Source organism: Danaus plexippus, chromosome 8 (genome assembly GCF_018135715.1).
Source record: "Danaus plexippus chromosome 8, MEX_DaPlex, whole genome shotgun sequence".
Lineage (NCBI taxonomy): Eukaryota > Metazoa > Arthropoda > Insecta > Lepidoptera > Nymphalidae > Danaus > Danaus plexippus.
The window spans coordinates 3,299,777-3,318,625 of NC_083542.1; the positions used below are offsets into that span (position 1 = coordinate 3,299,777).

The 18,849-nt window shown below is 30.5% G+C and overlaps 2 non-coding genes across 2 annotated transcripts; one reads left to right on the forward strand and one right to left on the reverse strand.

The window, feature by feature from the left end:
• The first annotated feature begins 5,274 nt into the window (after positions 1–5,274).
• Trnad-guc (transfer RNA aspartic acid (anticodon GUC)) lies at positions 5,275–5,346 on the forward strand. The gene has a single exon. It is a non-coding gene; the product is annotated as a tRNA-Asp (tRNA).
• A 6,224-nt stretch (positions 5,347–11,570) lies between these two features.
• Trnad-guc (transfer RNA aspartic acid (anticodon GUC)) lies at positions 11,571–11,642 on the reverse strand. Its single transcript has one exon. It is a non-coding gene; the product is annotated as a tRNA-Asp (tRNA).
• Between the last annotated feature and the right edge of the window lie 7,207 nt (positions 11,643–18,849).

The following is an 18,849-nucleotide window of genomic DNA, read 5'->3' on the forward strand; positions in this document are numbered from 1 at the left end:
GATCAGTATCCATAAACAAGCATAATGTAGTAATTAATTCTATATAATCAATTTAATTGAAATAGATTTAGTTCTTGGTAAATCAATTCCGAACGTCTAGAATCCGGTACGAAGCGGAATTGTCAGCTTCGCATTCAGTAGTTCAACATCTTTGAGAAACTTTATATTAAGTGCTTTCAAAGTAATCTACGTTTATATTGTCAATAATTAATTGGCGTGTAAATTTTGTAAACATCATTTGGTCTGTGCATCAAATGTATTAAATGTAGGTTCGGTGCGAATAAATAGGATTACGTCAACGATATACTCGTATATCAGTAAACAGAACAATATACGTATATCATACTATGTGATTGCAGCTATCTTTTGATAACCCTTAAGCTCTCCCGTATAAACAATCGCGATAGATAGCTATAATTAAGTTTGTTGAAGACGAACTGAGCTATGTCTGTTATATCACTTAAAATTCAGTTTAACAAATTCTTAGGACATATAAAGAATTTAAATGAAACTAGTATTTTTCGGATGTGTCATGTGACATCTCGTCTGCCCGTGATCACGGTTGCTGAAAAGTAACCGAAACGTCGGGAGTATGCAGTTTTTTACAAAAATAAATCACGCGTAGTTTATCCGAAAAATACCAGTTTCATTTAAATGAATAAAACTCACGAAAATCTTAGATCTCATTATATAAAGAATGTTCTCTCACCTAGTAAGATATTAATATTTTCTTAGTTTAGGATTTTCAAACATAAATGTTGAATTTGACGAATTTTTACTTGATAATTAATTGGTTAATATCCTTTCTAAATTAAATTTGGAATGCTTTAAAATTAATATTTTTTTATACATTTCCTTGATTGATGAGACTCAATGAATCTTGGCTGTTTTCTTTCCCATTTACACCGATCTTATTTTATATTAGAACTAAATAAGAGACTACAGGCTTTCATCTCGACTCATCTCGACCCGCTTAGTGGTTTCAACGCCAGTACAACCTGTAATCGTAATGTAATAAATTGGTAATCAATACCGTCCCATAAAATGTATATAATATGCAATGAAATAATTTAAATCTTCAATATAATATTAAAACACCAGCATTAATACCAGTAATTATGTCAAGAACATACTCATAATAGCGATCACGTCAGAATCAGGATTGCGATTAATCATTCGTAATAATAATTATTATAATAACAAAAATAATATATTGTTTATTTCTCAAAAATACACAAGCGATCATTAAAATAGAGTATGGGCTTTTTACATCAATCGTAACACTACTTCATTGATCGCAAGTGTAGCTATTTATGCTAACAAAACAAAAAGCCTTAGAATGTATACAAATTCGAGACGAAACTCTGTAAACATTGCATTATATGGCAATGGACTAAAAAATTTTGTAGCTATTTGATAGTAAAATCAAACATTCGTCGTCTAGAAGATTGACACATCCGCGTTGAAGAGAAATTGAACTAGAAAGTAAAAAATAAAATATAGTTTAAAAAAACTAAAAAACACGCTTTTCTAATTAACCTAAGTAAAAAAAAAATCTTTAACATTGACAATAACAGTGGGCGAAAAATATTAGTATTGTTATGAGAAAAGCATGGGGCGCTTTGTACCATATCTTTCATACTATTTTTGAAATATTACTAAATAGTAAATATATATAATAAATGATAATATTAACGTAGACTATTTTTTTTTTCATGATAAAAAGGGCTAAAGAGCAGACGGCCTACCTGATAGAGGTTTTGCGGATGCGTTGCGACCCTTGATTGGGGAAGAGGGAAAGGGTGGGGAAAGGAAGAGTGGGAAAAGGGAAAAGCGTGTTGGAAGGGAAAGCGTGGCCGGCCCTCTTATTCATCGGACGAAACGCGGTCATTTAAGGCTCCTGTGAGAAAGTGGTACTTCCCCGGTTCAGCCAGCCCATGTTCGAGCTGCAGTAATTTGACCACAGTTAGGCTCTAACACCTCTAAAACCACTAAACCTAAAAAGGTTTCAAACCACTTGTTGTATGAGAAACGAGAAATGCTTAGTCTGAAGTGTGATGACGCGAACTTATGCTAAGCATTTATAAACATTTTTGTTAATTGTTTTTACCTTTTACATTACTAAGTGAGTATTTTTATTTTTTCATTGATAAACCTATGTTGATACTATCATGTGCAGAGATTTATAAAAAAATAAACAGGAAACCCTTTGTATGTATGTATGTATGTAGATTGACGTTCGAAACTTGTGCTAAATGTATGTAACTATCCGTGACTATTATATTGTTTTTTTTTTTACCAAACGGATCTATTACGAATACATTTATATTGAAAGAACCTGCTCCTGAAACCGCTGCAATCAATGGCATGTGAATAAAACCTTTTTAACAGGCAAAAAATTGCAAATTTAGGTTCCGCATTGGGGCAATTAGAATTATTTTAAAAATATTATACCTATATATTTTTAGTTGTAATTGTTAAATGGCAACAAATTTACAATATGATATTTGGTTTGTAATGTTCCACGTGATGATTCATTGTCTGTGACTTAGCGACCACAGACACCTGTATTCAATATTTGAAGTATTACCTATTCTTTTATTTTGAGCATTTTTGTTTAGATTTCAAAAATTTTTCTAATTTATTAAAAAATGGTTAACAACTAGATGAACAGGAATAAATGTTATAAAATTTTTAGCAGCTAATTATCTGAAGCAACTTTGACCTGATGAGATCTAAGACTTTCGTGAGTATTAACTTTGACCTGAATAAGAATTGGTATCTTCAATGAAAAAATATAACATGGACATTGTATGTAGATATTTAAAAAAAAAAACGAATTTTCATGAAATCAATGCACCAAATTTCTTCTAAAATTTGCTTGAATTTTAAGTATTGTGTTCTTTTTAATAGCATTTATAGTATAATTTTATTGTCTCTGTTATACGAAAACAACACTTACATTTTTGTATTATTTCTTTTATAGGCACATAAATTTTCTTTGTAAACTTTTCGAACCTATAAATTATTATAAAATTAAAGTATTTTTGCTCAAAGCGCGTAGTCATGTCTGAGATTGAGTGAAAACGCGAGTGCAAAAGGAGAGATATGTTGACTGCAGTCTGGTCACGACAAAGTGTTAAATATATCTAATTTCTCTTATTTAGGAAAAATTACATTTAAAATAGAATAATTATAACAAATTACGATAAACTTATTAAATTTAGGTCCAAATTATAAATAATTAAGACAATAACAAATTCAAAAAAAAAAAAAGTTTTAAAAGTGAAAACACTTCAAACTTCGCTGTTTTACGGCAAAATCAACTGTTTGTTTTAAAGGGATGTGATATGAATGAGGCAGTTGTTATATCAGCCACAAATAGTTAGTTTCAAATAAACTTACTCAAATCATGTTATTTATAATGAGAATTTAATTTCTAAACTTATTACTTAACTAGCTGTTGCCCGCGGCTCCGCCCTCGTCTTGGTCGCTTTTTGCATAACCATATATATATCGAACTTAAAATAATAACATACAGAAAAGAGATGATAACAAATGACCAAGAAACACACCACAACCAACAAACAAAAGAAAAACAAATGATAGACAACCACACCCAACAAACAACATTGGACTTTCGAACCCCATGGTAGTGATTACACAACGGAGAATCTTAACACCGCGATCTAGGTTGATGACGTATTGTATAAACGCCATCTATCGAGCACAGTGTTCAACTGCGCCCACGCGCACAGCGGTATTTGTTATTTTTGTTACCTCTCATAAGTTTTAATATTAAGATTAACATATATTAGAAGTAATTAACTATTAACTAATATATAATATATAACTAATCAATATTAAGTTGTAGTGTTTAATAGTTTTGAAGCAGTGCTTGAAGTAAATTTTCAATTGACCATAACTTCTTTTTCCCTTAATCGATTTTGACGAAATAAAGTTTTGACATTGCTCTTAATTATATGTAATCCAACTGTGAAAACTGCGTTCAAATCCGTTGAGTAGTTTTGAAGTTATAACGTACCAGACAGACAGACAAAAATTCCAAAATTTGTTTTTTTGGTTTCTATGACCCTTCTTTAATTGCCTCCTATCAGTTTTTTGGAAAAATATTTAATGTAAAGACATTCGATTTTTACTGTCTTATTATATGTATACATATGACGAATTGACACGTGTCAGAAACGCGAACCCTGAGCGGCGGGATTAAATCTTTGTTTTGGGTTCCATAGCATTCATCGATTCTCTCTTTAAGAGGTTATACGATATATCTTCCACTTGCGAACAAAAAATAAAAAAAATATATTTTTTTTTTACGCATAGATACAACATACATAAGTAAAATATTATTTTATGGCAGGACTTTGGTTATGCACAAGTGGGTTGGTATTTTTACTGAAAAGATTATTCGGCGTCTATGAAACTGTGCCCAGGAGCTTAATATTTACCCAGGGCCGTGGAACTTGTTATTTGACTTATTAAAATGTATATATGTCATTACATTTGTCAGTAATTTTTAGTGAAAATTGTAAATATTTTAAAGCGCCTGTTTAAAAATAATATCTATCGGCACTGTTGCTGATAACATTTTTAAGTAATTAAACAAAGACGTAAAAACGTGATGCACAATGAGCAGTCGGAGGGTTTGCGATCTAAAATATGTCAACACGATATCATGCCTTCGATGTTAAATCTATTTGAATATTCTTTAAAATATTAGATTCCCACAAAATATTGAATTAGTTGAATCAAATGTCTAAAAACATTGTGTTTTAATTGTGTATTCATTTTAATTAAATAAACAGTGTAATTACAATTGAGTTTGTGCTAGTTACATGAAATACGGGGAGAGTCATAAATCCAGGACAAAGTTGGATTGTCGAGTTTCGTGTTCAATAGTTCAATGTCTTCCAGAAACTTTACAGTTAGTAGTTATCAAAGGGATCTCGTTTATGTTATTAATAATTGATTCGTAAATTATTATAAATTAAAAACTTTTCTGAGTGTTGCCGACACTCAAAAGGATTGCTTCATAACTGATAATCGCTTAGAAATTCTCTATTTTCAAAATGAAATCCCTCGTTGTATAAAAGGTAATTACGTTTTCATATAAATGTTTTGAAGTTTCTATCTTAAGAATCATATTTGCCAATGATATATTCTAATTAAGTATGCAAAATTACCTTTTTAGCATTAAGGTAATGTTAAGCAAATACTTTATGCTTTATGCATTAATTATCGATACTTTATATGTCTTCGGTAGTATAGTGGTCAGTATCCCCGCCTGTCACGCGGGAGACCGGGGTTCGATTCCCCGCCGGAGAGAATTTTTTGAGTATGTAATATATTTTACATGTATGTACTCTATTAGAACAATTCCTTTTATTCCTTTTGTTTACGTGTTTTACGTAGAAAATGTTATATTAATGTGTTATGATTATTAAAAAAGCGAAAATATTATCTCTAATATTTTTCTCAATGCCCCAGTTTCATCGCATACTTACTTATAGACGTGTATTGAAAAGCGTGCTCTTTGATTGAGCCACCTAAAATTTTAATTTTATTTATTAATATCAGTTACTGCTATGACCTAGAATCCACCTAGAACGTAGAAATACATACTTTTCAGCATCATTAAACTTTTGAATAACTTATTTAGAGAAACTTCATACTCTAAATTTACAATCATAAATCACAAAGGACTTTTTTGAATAAATATTTCGTATATCAAACTTTATTCATGACTAAAAACAACACACAAAAAATGAGTTGTCCTGTTTTGTATCTTAGTTAGTTATTATAAGTACAAGTTGTCTTTTTAAAATTATGATCAATATGGTAAAAGATTTTTAATACGTGAATCGACTAAATTAAATACAAACATTATAATGTATGTGAAGAGCACAGAATGCGTCCTCCAATTTTGACAATTGGAGACACTACATACGAAACTTTGCGTTTTTCCGATGCTAATACGATGTGAAGGTCTATGATTGCAAAACTGTTAAAGCCTTGTAGCGTAACGATCTCAGCACAGACGGAGAATTCTGTTCTGTTGTCTAATCAAAAGACACACATAGGAAACCTAATGTACAGGGTGTCTGAGCTGTAGAATCCACAAGTATTATCGTAAATTAGGATTTTAAGTCGTTCTAATAGGAACTGACAGATTTAATGTTCCAAATGACCCAACTTACATTACGTTCTTGTGAATGCAACAAACTAACATATAATTTAATTTATTTGCTCTGACATATCAATGTGATAAAAACATATTAAGGAACATTATATTCATAATTTAATAACTAAAATAAGTATATTTTGATTGAAATGCAGGAAAAAATACTTGTACCGTTTAGGTCCTTTACTTTTTAATGTCCCGCTTGATTTATAATACGATATTAATAAAAAAATTAACATTATTCATATTTGTCGTTAATATACAAAAAAAAAATATTTTATATCAAAATAATTTATTTATAGGACAGCAAGTGAATAATACATATTTAATTCTCGAAGCTTCATTACCGCTGATATCCTACCGTGAATGGAAAATATTTCTGAGTGATTATGAGATGTATGCGGACACCTAAATTGTGCTTGAATTTTCAGACCCATTTCCAAAGAGATAAATCGTCCGTGTGATGTTGGTAATTAATGCGTTTTTGTGACACGTTCCAAATTGACTGCTGCTAAAGGTTGACAAATGTATTGAAGGAGTTTGATATGCGATCTTTTCATTGAATCACGGCAAATTTTAGTGGAAATTTAAAAACTTATGCTTAACAACTTTAACCTATTAGCGTTGATGATATCTGTTTTTAAATTATTTTTTAATTATAGTCATTTACACTTATAAATCTTCAGAGATTATAATATTAACCTGGGTTTATGAATGAGGAACGGGAATCGCTTCGTATGTAGTATGACGTGAAAAATTGTGGTGATCCTACTGAAAATTTCATGTTTAGGCAAATGTGTCCTTGAGGATTCGGTAATCATTTAGCGTCATACATATAATAACCATTGAAGTAAATAATTTGATTCCAATGATATCGGAAATTACCTCAATTTCATAGAAAATTATATTACTATTGGTGATAACTAAAAATTTGTGGATTTCACGCACACGAGGACGGTCGCAACGACCGTAATCGAAGTTATGGAGAACAATTAGTGATAAAGTAAATTAAAATATATATTTTTTATTTACAATAAGTGAGAATACAAGTCCGCAATGAGACTAAGAAGCATTCGTTTTACTGCGTAATTGAATACGCCACGAAATATTATTTATTTAGCTGGCGATGGGAAAGTTGTTTGATTTATTAAAGGTAGGTGAAAAAGATGATAAATGGATAAAGCAATTTTTGTTTTTATACGTTTTCCCTATTTTGTATATTTTTAGGAAGTGACGATTGTTATAGCGTTCTTTTATTTTTCAGTCTCCTTACTTCATGCAGCATTGTCACCACATTGCAGATAGTGTGCACGTAGTGTGCACACCCGCTTGTTGTAAAGGAATAGTACTCTTAATTAGTCTCAAGAATAGTCACACTTTCTTGTGTGGTTTGTATATAGTCTTGATGGAAACTTTCTTCAAGATGTTGCCTATTCTGTCACCTAACTAATACACATAACTTAACACATAACACATAAGAGGAGCTTCGGTACAATGGTAAAAGAACATGTCTCGGACATTTATAAAAAAGTAAAAAAAAAATTTAAGTTAAACGTTTTTATATTGCAGATAAATGTACTAAAAGCTAAAAAATATTTTCATGGATACGGTCACGGGCACCAATATGTATACATTGTTATATATAATTATATAAAATCGTGGGGCACGTCCACTTTAAATGAATTTTGGATGACCTTGGGATTAACTGTATCATATTCTTTGAATAATGAAATGATAACTTTAAGATAATCTTTGATAGTTTTAAGGGTAGAGAACATTTTACAAGGCAAAACCCGTCAAATGGCTCATGCAAATGAGTTCATGTTTTGGTTTCAGTTAGTGATATACTTTCGTTCGTCACCCTCATTCATGGACGACACTTGCTATTTACCACTAGGTGGGTGAAGTCACATGCCATGTCTTTCGATAGAAGATATTGGACGTCCTCCACGATTTTATTTTATTTTATTATATATAACGATGTATATATATTGGTACCTATGACTGTATCCATGAAATTATTTTTTAGCTTTTAGTAAATTTATCTGCAATATAAAACCGTTTAACTTAATTTTTTTTTACCTTTTTATCTTTTTTTTTTGTATTTTTTTCTGCTTTTTTTGTGTTTTTATTTTTTGTAGAATCTGTTGTTACCTTTTTGTTCCCACGAGTACTGGACATTTTTACGGTCAATCCCCCCAGAGGTCCAATAGGACAAAGCAAGGCTATGTACAATAAGATGTGCCTGAATCTCGAGGGGAAAACGCTAACGACATATCATTTTTTTCCACCCTAATGCCACACAGTTCTCGGCGCGCTTTTACCTTTTACCTTAACTTGGGTGGTGTACCCCAAGCGACGTATCATTTTTAGCCACCCTAACGCTTCACAGTCCTCGACAAGATACCAGATCTTGACTTGGGTGGGAGATTCATATTGTAATTTTGTATAGTATACTATATTATACTTACCAAGCCCTTTATTTTGTTACCCATATTGATAGGATTGAAAAATACATTATCCGCTATTTTGTAGCAGTGGCCATCTTTCATTTTGATTTTGTATTGACAAGCTCTTTCATTTGATACCGATATTGATGGGATTGATAAAAACTAATTTGTCCGCTATCTTGTAGCGGCGGCCATCTTGGATTCACAATAATATTGAATATGGATGATTGTATTGTCACCAGAATTAAAGGCGTATACCAAATTTCAGATCAATCGGTTAACGGGAAGAGGGTTAAATTTCAATTACTAAATTTGACCCAAAAAAACAAACGAGGTGAGTTAAATAAAACCGTTTAAAAATTGGCGCAGATGTTATGTATACTTTCGTAGTGAGATGGTTAAGAAATATATTTAATTAAATTTTAATAAGCATTTGTAAATGGGTTATGGAATATCTCCGTTTGTGTGCAAGCGGTTGCAATCTTTAAGCGGTAACGCTGTACCCTAATTAGGACAATCAATTTTGAAGAAGTAGTACTGACTGTTATTATAAGTGAATCCTTTAGGTAGTGTTTTGTCATTTTTCTTATAAGTCCTAAGTTGTTGTAGGATTAGACAGACTTTAAATATAACAAATTTATTATTATTTAAATTCATAAATTATAAATATTAGAAGGAATCTTAATTTCACAATGCTCTTTACACCCATACAATGCTATAAGCAATCACTAAGAAATAGAGACATTTGTGCTTTTCTTACGAGAAAGGTGGCAAACGAGCAGACAGCCTACTTAATGGGCAGTAGTTACCCATGGGCAATCGCAATATAAGGGATGTTGCGTATGCATTGCCAAATTTGGTTGTTGAGGAAAAGGGAGGTGTGAGAATAAGGAGATGGCAGAAAAGGATGGGAACAGGAAAAGAGCAACCGGCTCTCTCACTCATCGGACGAAACGCAGCCTTTAAAGACTACTTCATGCCGATCTTCTGTGAGAGGGTGGAATTCCCCGGTCGAGCCAGCCCATGTTCGACCTGCAGTAACTTGACAACAGCTAGGCTCTACCACCTTGAAAATTTATTTTACTACTTATATTTGAACAGCGTCACTAACTTATGTACAGGCAGATTTTAGCCAACTACCGCTACCAAATAAAATTACATGCACCCTCATTATATTTGCCACTTAAAATAATCCACGTGAATATTCATTCATGGTTTATATTCGATGAAGCATGTTTATATCCACTTACTATTTGGTAATTATAACAATCATTACACAAATATTTATATACTAATAAGAAATACATTTCCTAGGGCTCTAGGTATGCATCAGTGATGCATATCGGTAAGTGAACCGGGTTTTCTTATTCTCGATACGTAAAGCTCATTAATTCCGTGAAATCGACACAAACAGTGAGCTTTATATTATGTTTATGATAATTATATTATAAATTCGTTTAACTACTTACTCGAGATGGAAAAAATATATAATATAAAAAAAATACTAACACTCACAATTTATTTAACAAAAAAGAGTTTTAAATAGTTCTCGTAACCTATTTTACAATGTAAGTCAACGAGAAAAGGGCCGACCGAATAAAGGGTCTGAGAGTGCTGGCTTAATGGGAAGAGGTACATCAGTAGGTATTTTATAGAAAGAAAATAAATGTATTAGTTCCTTTAAAAACTCGCAACACTATCCTTTAATTGAAACTTAAGGATTACTGTCTAATACATTGAAGTATATTAATTTATTATTTCAAGTTAATTTCTCATAAATGTTGTTATCAGAAAAACTACATGTCCTTAATCCTGTTAAACATTTTTTTTTAATATCCGGTGCATATTCTGAATGTGTTACATTTTCTGTTTTTTTTTTTTTTTTTTTTTTGTATCTATCTTAGAAGCGACAACAGTTTATTGTGTTGTAGACAATTTATTAGCGGTTAGTTTAAATTATTGTCAGACTATAGACGTATATTTTTAAAAAAGCTAAAGGACGTTTTAAATTCAAAAACAGTAAGATTTATAAAAAAATCTGCTGTGTTTTTTAATCACTATTATAGAAAAAGCTAAACAAAAATAATTTTATTAATAAAAAAATATTTACAGCTATGAGGTTTTTTTAAATTCTAGTTTTAATATTTGCAATCAAATTAATTTTATATTTACGAATTGCAATACAAATCTTTTTTACATATAAAAAGGAACAATTCCTTTATTTCCTTAGATTTCCAAGAATTTTATTTATTTTTATAAACTTACTCCATTGCAACAATAAATTTAGCACTTAATAGCAAAGATCGGTTCAAAGCGGTAATTTACGTTAATATTTTATTCTTCGCCAGCTTCAGGGTTACCATAAATTAGGGTTCCCGGGAGACATTTTCTCTTATGCGTGTGCTTACAACAGATTCGTGCTTATTACAAACTAAATGGTGACCAACGCTTCATATAACATTGTGCGTTTGCATAAACGGTGATTTATATTTTGGATATACATGTATTTCTTGGAATTTCAAAAGAGATATTGCCGCTACAACATTTTTAAATGGAAAAGGAAATTATGTTTTATTTCTTCTGCGTCGACTGTACTGCGAGATGTTTACAAGTATTGCTATTTGTTATAACGCTTTGTAAACCAGCAGTTACTTCAATAAGACTGCAAGGACTCTAGGGATTTTCTTTTTCTTGAATTAAAAAAGTTTTCATATAAAAAAAAATTAAATAAAATATTACTTTCAACACGTAAGTAGAAGATAATAGTACTTTATTTATCATTTATATACAAATTAAAACATCAAATTGCTTAGTAAACGTTTCATTAATAAACATTCATAATAAGTAGAAAATAAAAAAAATATGATATTAATTATATATGGACTCTATGCTCTTTATAGTATATAAAAAAAAAAGATCTCTCCGGCGGGGAATCGAACCCCGGTCTCCCGCGTGACAGGCGGGGATACTGACCACTATACTACCGAAGACATACTGTCAAATTTTAAATATTGAATAAATCTATCGAGTGGTGATAACTGTTTGATAATCGCTGCAGTAGTTTTTCCGTTTATCGCGAACAGACAGACAGACAAACGCGGCGAGGGGCTTTGTTTTATAATATGTATTGATTGATGAAATCATATTCATGTTAAAGAACTCTTTGTAAAATAATAATATAGATTATATTTAATGACACAATAAATTTAAAAACTCAGTTGTTTGTTTGGCTACACGAACTAATCTCAGGAACTGTAGTTTCAAAAAAAAAACTTGCGTAATAAGAGCTCATTCATCAAGATATATCCTAGGTTAAATCCTACTGTTTTAAACACAAAGACGAAAAATTATATAAAATGCGGAATAGTTTATAATATTGACTTGACTAAATAAAAAAATATAAGATCTGGTACTTTTACCTCACATTGTGAAGTTGCACTCCCACTGACAATTGTGAGTGAAATTTTCAAAGTAGCCCTTTATTGTAATTAGACTTTACGAATATTTTAAGCACAAGACTCCAAGACAAAGTCAAAAGCTAGCGAATTATATGAATTCTAATAAGAGATTTTTTTAAGGCCACTTATTTTCTGTGACATTCCTGATTAACAGTTCATTAGATTCCAATCAGAGACGTATTATATTTGCAACAGACTAACGTTATATAGCAATAAAGTAACCAAGAATATATACTAATGTTAGTATGCAATTTTAATATTTTATTGCTGACTTACTGAGAGAAGGCAGTTTAAAATAGACTCGCCTTAAGAGTTGAGATCTTGAGTTAAGATTCGCCGATAAATGATGAGACTAGCATCACTGGATGCAAAACTCAGCTAAAGACAATTTGACGAGGGAAACCTGACAAATGATTCGATTATTGTTTGTAAAAACAGTTTGCTAAGTTGCATGATATAAAAAAAAAAAACTATATATTATTTCTCAAAATTAATAATTTTTAAATATAATGAGGTTATGCATTAGCCAATGCTTACGATTTAGGCTTTATAAGCCACGTCAGTTCAATATAATTTTATTATTGAATAATATCATAAACATGCAATAATATTATCTGTTATCAGTCCAAGGTCGGTTGCAAATAGAGGCCAACATCTTTATAAAATTATAATTTTATGATTACAAACTTATGTTTGTTATACACTTATTTAATATTTTATATCTTCGAGAAAAATAAGAATGTGTAATTTAATTTAAAAGAGAAATAAAAATACAAAGCAAATAAATAGTTTGAACCAGTGTCTATATTATGGGGTTTTTAAATGTGTTTTTGTATCTGTTCGTAATTATTTTAAAATGTAATTATTTTCGGGCTAATAAAAAAATAAACTCACTTTTATATACCAACTTAGTATTTTATGAAGTCAGTGCAGGCTTTTTGTAGGAAAGTAAGAATAGGTACCTAATGAAATTGGTTAGTTGAATTGGTTAGTTGAGTTTGGAATTCTCAAAAACGACGGCTTTCCAAGAATTTCGATTAGGATTGGGTGTAGAGACGTCACGGTTTTTTTGCGTTTTCTTGCGTCGTCAAATTTAAGTATGGAGTTATAGTTATAGGTAATTTATCCTTGTTATAGATGTCTTTAATGATTTTTACAGTTTTTTGTTGATTAATTTAATTATTTTCTATTGTTTTGTGACAGGCACCGACTTAAAAAAATTCTTACGCCTGAACGTCAAGCAACAACAACAACAAAAAAGAATTACTTAAATCGGAATTACTTAAACTGTTTAAATTAACGAATAAATTAAAACTAGTTAAAATTACTATCTACCTAGTTAAAATTACTATCTACCTATCTTGATTACTACTAAACGGATTTTGAAGAAACTTGTTGTACTTGATAGGTGGGAGAACCTAACTGTGGCCAGGTCCTAAGCTCAAACGTGGGCTGGCTGTGCCTGGGAAGCACCATCCTCTTACAGAAGATTGACGTGATGAAGGCCTTAATGACTGCGTTATGTCCGAAGAGTCAGAGAGACGGTTGCCCTCGCCCTTTTCCCACTCTTTCCTCTGACTCTTCCAAAATCAATGTCGGCAACACATCCGCAACGCTCCTTACGTTCAAGATGTTGATGGGCCACGGTGATACCTTCCATCAAGTAGGCCATCGGCTCGTTTGCCACTATTGATATAAAAAAACTACCCACGCTGAAAAACACCTGGTACAACTAAAAAAGAATAAAAAGAATAACTTAAATTTTTCTCGTTGTTCCGGAGAAATTGGAATATATATATATATATATATATACCCTTATATAGACTAAAATATACGAAAACTGGGCAGTTCTGTAAATATTTCATATATACGGGTCGAATTGATAATCTCCCTTTTTTTGAAGTCGGTCAAAAATGGAACACGTATATTGTATTTTAAAATAAACATTAGTATTTGATTTGCTAGCAAATAATTGCCTTGATATGAATATTTATCTGAATAAATTAAAGATTTTTCTTTTGTATCGGCTGTAGTGTAGGTACGTGTATATCCAACTGATTAAATACTATCACACTATTTACTTATTTGTTAATACACTGACTGGTTTTATATCTATTCATTTAATTTTTTTAAAGTAATATTTATAAAGGGAGTACACAATGTATTGTATATACATATATAAGTGGGCGGCTTATAACTGCCATATTACTATATTTGAAAAAATTTGTCAAAGATGGTAAAGTTATTGATTTTAGAGAGGTCTTTCCAAGCAAACTTATTTTGTAATGTAAATCAATCAAAAATGGTTCTTTCGAATATAGAAGGGTCGTCTCGATGCTACTTGACTTGAAAGATATATATTAAAAATGGGTCTCTAGACTTTCAGGTTTCAGCATTAAATCAATAAGAGAACGAATACATTTGGAAACTTGATGAACAGCAACATATCAGGGTTAGTATAAAACAATTTCTCAAAAATGTGCTTATTATCGGAGGCTTATTGACCTGTCTAAAAATATACCAATTTTTTTATTGCGACTGTTTTTTTATTCCAAAACATAACATATATTTGCTTAAAATCAAACTGGTTAATTTAAGAACAGAACTGATTGTGAATATATCGTAAAAAATAATTAAAATTTCTATTTTACCATCGTCATCTTAAGGGCTAGGTGGCGTATTACAAAATTATATTTGCAATGTTTATTACTTTTACTTAAATATCGACGAAGTTTCGCTAAATGACTTTGATATGGGGAAATGTTGTTAGCAATTAAAATAATTAGGTGACACTTTCTTAAGTGACTACTGCTAAAGGTTCAAAATCATACCTTTTAGACTTTTAAATATGGCCTCAACATTACATAATAAGTTTTGCAGTGTAAATTTAAAAATATTTGCTTATAAGTTTCCATAGAAATTTTGTTCATATAGATAGATACATTTTAATTTTCGTCACAGGAAACAAACTAAGTGAGAATGTTTTGTCTGTTGCTCGAAAAGTTTTTTATTTCTGTTACAAACTAGTCCTTATTGGAAAAGACGTTAATAATAGTAGTTGAAGTAAAATATTTTTCTGTTCAATTACTATTTCTTTACAGTCTTTGTAAGAAATGTCCACATTTTGTGTCTGGAGTTTAATATCCAAATATTATCCTTAATAATATATGAATCTTTGTAAAAAAATATAGATTAATAATATGACTTTTTAATAAACAAAATTTCAAAGTCGTTTGAAATGAGTTATTTTAATGGAAAAACATGAGAAGGCGATTTGTATTTTCTTGTTACACCTTCGTGTTGTGAGAGTAATTATAAATATAAAATTAGAATATGTGATTGGTTTAATATACTGGAGAATCGATAGGCTTTAAAAATTTGTTATGCAGATTCATAAGTGTCCCGATGTTTATTATATCTTTAATGCTTTGTTTTTTTTTGTCATATTAAAAATACATTTCATAGAAGAGAGCGCTTGAAAGTCGTAATTTACGTTAATATTTTATTCTTCAGTAGCTTAAGGCGCACCATAAATTCCTGTGGGACCTAATGTTTTATGCGTGTTCTCTGGTAACACAAAAGATGTGCTCTATTCAACCTAAACAACTGCTATCTGTCTTTATACAGCACAAGCCATACATATTATTGGAGTAGGAGTTTCATAAATCCTTAATTAATAATGACCAAAAACTTTTCGACAGTGGTGGTGAAGATTGAATATTCTAAATATTTTTAACCAATAGTTTGGATTCACTTTAAACAAAAGATAAGTGTTACATTGCAAAAAAATATGAACTTTATCTTAAAATTGATGATTTTTGAAAATCTGCCAATTATTTATGCGAAATCAGTGGCAAAGAAGCTTATAGCTAAATCAATGAAATGAAGTTCGTATTTCAGTTTGCTTATTATGTAAAATTCAGTCACACAAGATTTACTATTACAATCTTTTCTTTTCCTTTCCTTTCAATTTCATTTTGACCCTGCTTCAAAAAATGTAAATAACCTATTTAATTTTGAGAATTATTAAACTTATATTATGATAAATTTGAAATGGTGCGCCCGATTTAAGTGATTTAAAAAGTCATTTACAGATACTGATGTAGGCTTCAAAACGAAGTAATTTATTTTGATAAGACTTAGTCCCGTATTTATGTAAATAGCTTTTCAATAAACGCTTTAGGAAAGTCAAATTTTAAAAGTTGTAAAATGGATATAGTATGTTATCCTTAAAAGATAGACATATGTCATCGCGGACTTTTCTGTAGATCGATATAAAATACACCATACCACCATCTCAAAGGGTTTTGACAGCGTTTTCGTTAAAGGCTTACAGAGGGCTCATTTTTTCCCGACATCTTCAACAAATACCGTTTATATACACACAAATCAATACGAAACCTTAAAAAATTATATATTAAAACCTTTCTCGAGAATCACGCTATAGTGATGAAAACCGCTTGACAACTAGTGCAGTAGTTTTTCTGTTTATTGCGAACAGACAGACAGACAAACGCGGCGGGGTATTTTATTTTATAATATATATAGATAGATACCATCAACTCGATTGTGCCTCGGAGACACATTTTTGTTCTTGCATATCTTACTTTTATTATAAATGCGTAAGTTAGTGAGGATGATTGGTATTTGATTGTATGAATAATTATTTTCTTGAAATTAAAAAACGATTGAACGGATTTTGATAAAACTTTTCAGTGATGTACCTCAGAATAATATGTAGGTGTCTAATAAATTATTATTAAAAATGTCCGATTAGTTCCCTAAGGAACACGGCATGTAGGTCACAAGTTAGGGCTTACTATAAATTCTTCTCAAAATCCGATTTAAAATTCGAATTCCAAGTATCCCTAATTAAATAATATAAATCATTATAATCCAATCCGGAGTCATATCCTCTAGGAGTTTGACTTTTGATTTTATAGCCCTAGTGCCTTCTTTTACAAAAGTTATTGATTGCTTGTTTGTGGATATTTCTTTTTGAGCTCTGGCTACCGAAAGGCTACCTGCTTCGCGTATTATTCCTAGAAGCTTATAGTGACGACGAGAGTATTGACCGCTATGCAGGAGTACCCTACATGCCACCAGCAAATGCTTATTAGTTCCAACTGCCTTCCCACAGTTTTAGAAAGTTTATTCGATACCTTTAACTCATCTTACCAAATTACTCTAATTTGAGAGAGTCATTGGGAACGCATTGATATAAAATTTTACTGCTGTGCTGGAGATCAGTCATGAATTAGTGTGCGCCATTTTACTGTTCATGAGATTCGAAAATCTTTTATGTCTTACCACTCGGTCTGCGTTTCTAAACTCATTGCGTGGATCTTATATTAAGGATTCTCGTCTTGCCAAATAAAAGACCCCAATATATTCGTATCTTGGGTGTTTTTACTTGATCCTAACTCTACCCTGTTAGTTTGTGCACCTATCATAAAATGTTTATTTTTGTTCACAAGCCCGAAGTCACGTTGAAGTTTCATTACATATTATATCCAAATATTATCCCAGAATCAGTTCAAAGTACTAAGAAGAATTGTAAAACTTTCATTCTGTTTTAATAAGAATTTAAAAATATAACTGTTTATCCACTTAAACAAAATTTTTATTTGATTTTCTTTGCCTTATTATGATTCAAGTCAAATACTAAATGCAATTTCAGAACTTCTTCCAAGACATTGCACAATTTAAGACGTGACCGGTCGTTATTTTGTAATGAACACAAAATCTTTTATCTCAGTTCCAACTTAGTTTCATTGTAAACTTAGTAAATATATCATCAACAAAAAATAACAAATTTAATTGATGGATCTTGTTTTGTAAGTGTCAAAAAAAATAAAATTGTATAAACTTTTCACATTAATGTCTTTATTTTATAAAAGCAATTTTAAAAGATTACGGGTAAATATTATCGTTATAGTCATAAATGTTTTGTTTCAAAATCATTTTTATAAATGCCGGAAACCGAAACATACTGTGATGTTTGATATAGTTAATAAAAGTTGCTCATTTGAGATATTTTTTCATGAATTAATTAAGAGAGGGATACCTTAAACTTTATTGATATCTGACTTTCGCGAGTATTCATTTAAAGAAAAGTTATATTTTCGGATTACTCCGCGTTTTATTATTTTAAACTACATACATACTAACGATGTTTTAGTTATTTTGCAGGAACCGTGATAACTGGCAGACAAGATGAAAATATAACAGACATTTTAACTTAAACCTATTTTAGAAATGCATAACAAGGACTTATGCATTTATTTACACATTCATGTTTTTAAGCATATTTTCAGTCATCTTGGAGACTTAAATTTATATTATACATTTTTGACTACATTTCATAGCGGACTTTTTTTAAATAGACAAAACATAGAAAGAACAGTAAAGCGTAATTTACATTATATATACCAATATAAGTTTAGAGTTATAATAAATATAGATTTGATTGTTCCCTAGAAACAAAATGTGTACCAAAGGAGACAAATTACATAAATTCTATGAACAGTTTTCATGTAGGGTTTCAATAAAAAAGAAAAATGTCTTTACATATCACACAAATAAGAATCGTCGCTTGAGATACATTATAGTGATAAAAAAATAAACCTTCACTCTAGTTAAGGATGAACCAGGTTGCGTAATTTAACGTTATCGTAATAAATTTTGTGAAATTTAAATGAATTTTATATATTTGTTAGAACCTCCAATATAATATAAA